The sequence below is a fragment of the Danio rerio genome, chromosome 18, assembly GCF_049306965.1.
Source record: "Danio rerio strain Tuebingen ecotype United States chromosome 18, GRCz12tu, whole genome shotgun sequence".
In the NCBI taxonomy this organism is placed as follows: domain Eukaryota; kingdom Metazoa; phylum Chordata; class Actinopteri; order Cypriniformes; family Danionidae; genus Danio; species Danio rerio.
The window spans coordinates 4215001-4221888 of record NC_133193.1 but is presented as its reverse complement, the minus strand read 5'-3'; the positions used below and the strand labels follow the sequence as shown (position 1 = coordinate 4221888).

The 6888-nt window shown below is 34.2% G+C and overlaps 1 protein-coding gene across 5 annotated transcripts in view; it reads left to right on the top strand.

Moving 5' to 3' along the window:
* Positions 1–306: 306 nt before the first annotated feature.
* The window catches only part of pak1 (p21 protein (Cdc42/Rac)-activated kinase 1), a 93179-nt gene continuing 86597 nt past the window's right edge, over positions 307–6888 (top strand). For 2 of the 5 annotated variants that reach the window (XM_073928932.1, XM_073928930.1), the window contains exon 1: positions 307–414. The gene's annotated coding sequence lies outside the window, so the exon portion shown is untranslated. 5 annotated transcript variants of the gene reach the window in all.

Sequence of the window (6888 nt, the reverse complement as noted above, 5' to 3'; positions counted from 1 at the left end):
GCGCGCCGCTGCGTGGGGAACTAATGACCACTGGGGAGGTAAAGTCTAGATGGGATACAGATGCGGATACTAACATCAATATACCGTCATTTTTGTCACACCGTACAACAATAATTCATATTTTTACATTATTATGAGGGTCAAATCTAGGGTTGTGGTAGAAATAGACGCTAATAAAATGGGAAGTTTAATAAATACTATAAATAATTATCGTCAACTTCCGGCCGAAGCTGTATCTGTTCTAGCAGCGGGGACGCGTGTGGGCGGGGTTTCACGCAGCAGGTTTGTGTGTCTCTCTACAGCAGCATTGAAACGCACAGACAGACAGACCCACGGACGCAAGAAGAATACCGGAGAATAAATGAGACGGTGAATTCGCGACGGAGAGACGGAGAAAGCACATTTTGGACAGAGGTGAGTGAGTTTTTGCCGCTGTCACGTTCACCGGGATTTTGCGTGGTCTTCTGTGTCTGCGGACAACCGACGGAGAACCGCTTATTCATGAAAGACAGCACTCGGATGTGGATGTTGTGGCTTCATCAGCGGGATTTGCTAATTTTCCCAATCGTTTGTGTGGTTTTAAGATCAAATAACGGCGTCTGTGGGGTTACATGTGCCTCCAGCTGAAGGTATGATGATGGTCGCCTTATATTCGGTCTATAACAGCATCAACATATATGCATGTTCATAATAGACCCAGCAATGTTTGTGTAATATTCATATTTTAGCCTATAATGCTGTGTTAAAACCAGTGGAGCTGCATAAGCCTTACATTAAAGCAAGTGGTATTGTAAATATAACGATTTTTATTGTTTTATATGCAGTATAGATGTTAAAATAATACAAAATAATACAAAATGTCGTCTATTTCAATTATTTTCAATTATCTATCTATCTATCTATCTATCTATCTATCTATCTATCTATCTATCTATCTATCTATCATATAAACTTAATAATAATACAAAATGTAATATAATTCAATAAAAGATCTATCCATCCATCCATATGTAAACGTAATATTAAAACAAAATGTAATTTAATTAATTCATTAAAAGATCTATCTATCTATCTATCTATCTATCTATCTATCTATCTATCTATCTATCTATCTATCTATCTATCTATCTATCTATCTATCTATCTATCTATCTATCTATCTATCTATCTGATATAATTCCTTAAAAGATCCATCCATCCATCCATCCATCCATCCATCCATCCATATATAAAAGTAATATTAATATTAAATGTAATTTAATTAATTCATTAAAAGATCTATCTATCTATCTATCTATCTATCTATCTATCTATCTATCTATCTATCTATCTATCTATCTATCTATCTATCTATCTATCTATCTTATAAACTTAATATTAATACAGAATGTAGTTTAATTAATTCATTAAAAGGTATATCCATCCCTCCATCTATCCATAAATGTAATAATAATACGATCTATCTATCTATCTATCTATCTATCTATCTATCTATCTATCTATCTATCTATCTATCTATCTATCTATCTATCTATCTATCTATCTATCTATCTATCTATCTATCTATCTATTAATCTATTATATAAACGTAATAACAATACGAAATGTAATTTAATTAGTTAATTAAAAGATCTATCTAGCCATTTATCCATCTATTATATAATCTGTCTATTTATCTATCTATATAGATCCATCCATCCATCTATATATAAGGCATTCAAACAATACCCATAGGTCAAGCTCTAAATATAAATATTACACAAGACATTGTTTTCATCATAATGCTCAGAGCTATTGTGTTTCTATTCATGCAGGTTATGTTGTCTGTTGGTGTGATATGGCTTTTTTTGGTATATATATTGTTGTCTCTTTGGCGAATCGCTGTTTTTTTTAATAGCTGAACGCGTAAATGAAATAAAAATAAGGGCCTAGACTCAACAGTCTGGAAATGCTCATTCAGTATTTACACTTTTGGGCGTGTTGCAGCTCATGACTGTTCAGACTGGACGAATGGGAAATCCAGAAACAAATAGTACCATAAAATAAATGGTATTGTTTGGAAAATACCAGTTTCGTTAAATGCATTTGTGTTTTGAATAATTGGTGTTTCTTTAATCTCTTGCATCGTTTCGGAATGATAATAAATAGCATTAGCATTCCTGTCTACGAAGCTTGTCTTTTTAGTAGCTAAACTACACTGGATTAGAGAGTAAGTTTGGCATCTTTTGTTTGAAAAAGGTTTTTATTTTACAGAATGCAGTGTTTATTGATATTTACGTGCAGTGTTGTTTTAATGATAGATGCTGGATTTGTGTGACATGTTAGATAAAAGCAGCGGTCAGTAGTTCATCTCGCTGTGGACTGAATTGGGTCACATGTATCAACAAAATCCCTAAAAACCAGTTAAGTCAAGCACATGTTTCTTTCGGGATATTACACCACAATCTGGAAAGGGCCAGCAGAGTATCCTTCGCACACACTTGTTCAAACTACTTATTTAAAATGAGTTGAAACAACACAATTCTTAATTTTTAAGGGGGTAACTTAATTGTTTTAAGTACAATCCACTTAAATTTGTACAAATATTAAGCGATTTGTGTATTTTTTACAGTGCATGTGTGCTTTTATACATAAACATTTATAATAATGCATATCTCCTGCAATCTTTCAAGCATGTAGGGTTTTTATTCCCATAACAGTGTCGTCATCATGTTGATGGGTATTTTTAGCAGCGATTGTGTTGCACGTTTGGTTCTGTGAAATGCTCATCCAGTCTAATTTCGTCTAGGTGTGATGTAAGCAATTTTGCATGCGGGACTCTTAATTGCCCCCGAAAGCACATGCAGCTCTGCAGATCTATAGGCCGATTCATTTATTGGGGGTTTGTGGTGCTGTCAGACAGAAGTGGGGGTCGGTGATTTTGAAGCAAGCACACCCTTGGGCCACGCGTCACCATATGGTTTCAGTAACACCCTGTTTATCATCCCAAAACACGGGACATTAAAAAAAAAAAGCCAACCACCCCCTCACACACCCTCCAGATGTGCATTTGGCCTAGAAGTGATGCTGTGACTTCATACTCATTGTTATGCGAGTGTGTCTGACTGTACTTTACGGTCAGACCAGATCTGAAGAAGGTATTTAATAATAGGGCTGCACAATGCTGGGAAATACTGTTGCCGAGTGGGGCTGAACTATATATCGTTAAAGCATCGATATTGCAATGCGTGTAGTATTAAAGATTAAAAGATAAGGATATTATTTAAAAATCTATCTATCTATCTATCAATCAATCTATCAATCAATCAATCAATCAATCAATCAATCAATCAATCAATCAATCAATCAATCAATCTATCTATCTATCTATCTATCTATCTATCTATCTATCTATCTATCTATCTATCTATCTATCTATCTATCTATCCATCTATCCATCTATCCATCTATCCATCCATCCATCCATCCATCCATCCATCCATCCATCCATCCATCCATCCATCCATCCATCCATCCATCCATCTATCAACTTAATAACAATACGAAATGTAATTTTATTAATTCTTTAAAAGGTCTATCTATCTTTCTATCTATCTATCTATCCATCTATCCATCCATCCATCCATCCATCCATCCATCCATCCATCCATCCATCCATCCATCCATCCATCCATCTATCCATCTATCTATCCATCTATCCATCTATCTGTCTATCCATCTATCTGTCTATCTATCAACTTAATAACAATTCGAAATGTAATTTTATAAATTCTTTAAAAGGTCCATCCATCCATCCATCCATCCTTCTATCCATCCATCCTTCTATCTATCTATCTGTCTATCTATCTATCTATCTATCTATCTATCTGTCTGTCTGTCTGTCTGTCTGTCTGTCTGTCTGTCCGTCTGTCCGTCTGTCCGTCTGTCCGTCCGTCCGTCCGTCCGTCCGTCCGTCCGTCCATCTGTCCGTCCGTCCATCTGTCCATCCATCCATCCATCCATCCATCCATCGGTCATTAAGGTCAAGCTCTAAATATAAATATTACACAAGACATTGTTTTATTATAATGCTCAGAGCTATTGTGTTTCTATTCATGCAGTTTATGTTGTCTGTTGGTTTGATATGGCTTTTTTTGGTATATATATATTGTTGTCTCTTTGGTGAATCGCTGTTTTTTTAATAGCTGAACGTGTAAATGAAATAAAAATAAGGGCCTAGACTCAACAGTCTGGAAATGCTCATTCAGTATTTACACTTTTGGGTGTGTTGAACAGTATATCGTTAAAGCATCGATATTGCATTGCGTGTAGTATTAAAGATTAAAGGATATTATTTAAAAATATTATTATTTCATACACAGATGACCATGTTATTTTACGTTTAAGTATTCGATTTCTGTACTTGAATGCTGTTAGACTGCCTAGAAAACCATAAAGCGCTGATTACTTTACTTTTATTTTTGCTCTGTCATATTTATATATGCATGTAATTTATTATATTTTATAAAGATGCACTGCATAGAAAAAGACTTGATCATCCCAATCAATCTAAATTCATGAAATGGAGCTATTTAAGTCATCTTGTGAAATTATATACATATCGCAATATATATCGCAGCAAAATAAAATATCACAAGGTCATATTTTTCTAATATCGTGCAGCCCTACTGACCCTTCGCTAATCCCTCCCTCCTTAGTTACTGTTACTACACCTGTCAAGCTTTCGTGCCAGGCACGATATTATTATATATATCACAATATATATGCGCTGGTGTTAAAGACTTTTGCATCTTATTTTTTCCCCCTTAAAAAAAAACACATGTACAGTTGAATAAATAATCGAGCTGTGGTGAAAAATACTTTTGATTGAAAAGAAATTGATTCTGCATTTAATTTTTAACAGCTTTACTGTTCTTGCATCCAATTCCTTACGAGTACCACTGGAACCTAAAATAAACATAAAGTTGGGAAAAAAAATTCATGCAAATTTAGCGATCATTTAGGGATTCATACACCCAGATGACCAATCATGTGGCTCTAACTTTTGTGCCTTGTTTACTGTTGGTTGCTAGGTAACCAATACTACAGTTGGACACTCTAAAGACTTGATGGAAATGCACCATTTATTTAATACATTTATTTATTTATTTATTTGCTTTCTGCAATCTTCAAAAAAACATTTGCTTCCGGATGAAATCCCATTACTGACAAACAAAAACATTTGCGTTGGTTTTACTGTATAACTTTGAGTATTAAACATAATTCTGGATGTGCATGCACGGTGGATTTGCATTAGCAGCACAGAAACCGCATCATTATACCTGAACTTTTCCAGCTTTCATACACAACTGCAGTGTTTGAAGGTCAAAGTAGATACGGCTGGCATTATGCAAGTTTGTTACAAACTGAGTTAGGTTTGTGCATGAGCCGTAATTACTGGCATCTCGTTTCAGGCAGTTCAGAGCTACCTCTTTCTTTTGGGAGACAATAACTCCATTTATTCTCAGCTTTGATATTGTTTTACACTTACGGAAATCATAACGGAGCTCTTTAAAGAACAAATGATAAGCAAAAGCACATGTGAATTCCATCATAGAGCACTTAAGGCTTCTGTCAAGGAACCCTGTTTTTTATGGTTCAAGGATGATGTGGAAATTTTTCACTGCAAGCTGTTTAACGGCAACTGAGGTCATGCGACACCTGGGGTCTTGCGGATAAAAATAAAACAACGATACACATTTTCATTATTTAGGACATGCCACTGTTTTGACGTTTGAGGGTTAATTTTATTAAAATAAATATTAATGAAGGGTTTTGAAAGATTTCACTGTGAGTCTACTATCTGCTGTACTATACTATACTATACTATAGTATACTATGATATTCTATACTATGATATATTATTATATTTTACACTATGCTAAACTGTTTTCTACTCTACTATACTGTGTTCAATTCATGTTTATTTGTATAGCGCTTTTCCCATGTAGATTGTGTCAAAGCAGCTTATATACTATAATACTATACTAATTAGGGCTGAAGAATATATTTGAGCATCGACTTTGCAATGTGTATCTGCAGTAGTCACATCGCAGGATTAGATTGTTTATTAAAGATTAAAAGATAAACATATTATTCAATTTTATGACATTTTTCTATAATTTATATGATGACGACCATGTTATTTTACATTTTATTGTCCAATTATTGTACTTTACATACTGTTACCTTCCCTGGAAAACCATAAAGCACTGATTATTTATTTATTTTTGCTTGTAATTTATTATAATTTATGCAGATGCATAAATTATTATAAATTATTATAAATTATTATATAGAAAAAATCTTGATCGTCCCAGTCCATCTAAATTGATGAAACCTTTGCAAATAGAGCTATTTAAATCATCTGCTGAAATGTTATTTATATTTGCAATATATATTGTTATATAAACAAAACTTTGATTGCATTGTCAATTTTTTTTCAATATAATACAATGATCTGATATAATACTAATGATCTAACCTATATATGAATAAAATATAGTACTATATGATCACTATATACTATATAATTCTCAGTGAATATTGACAATATATCTTGGGACATTTAAACAAAATAAAAGTTTTATTAAACCGTTGTATGCATATAGGCGACATGTCGGCGCAGTGGGTAGCACGTTCGCATCACAGCAAGAAGGTAGCTGCTTTGAGTCCCAGCAGGGTCAGTTGGCATTTCTGTGTGGAGTTTGCATGTTCTCCTCGTGTTCCCATGGATTTCCTCCAGGTGCTCCGGTTTCCCCCACAGTCCAAACACATGCGCTTTAGGGGAATTGGATAAACTATATTTGGCCGCAGTGTATGAGTGTGTGTGTTGTGAGTTATTGCAAA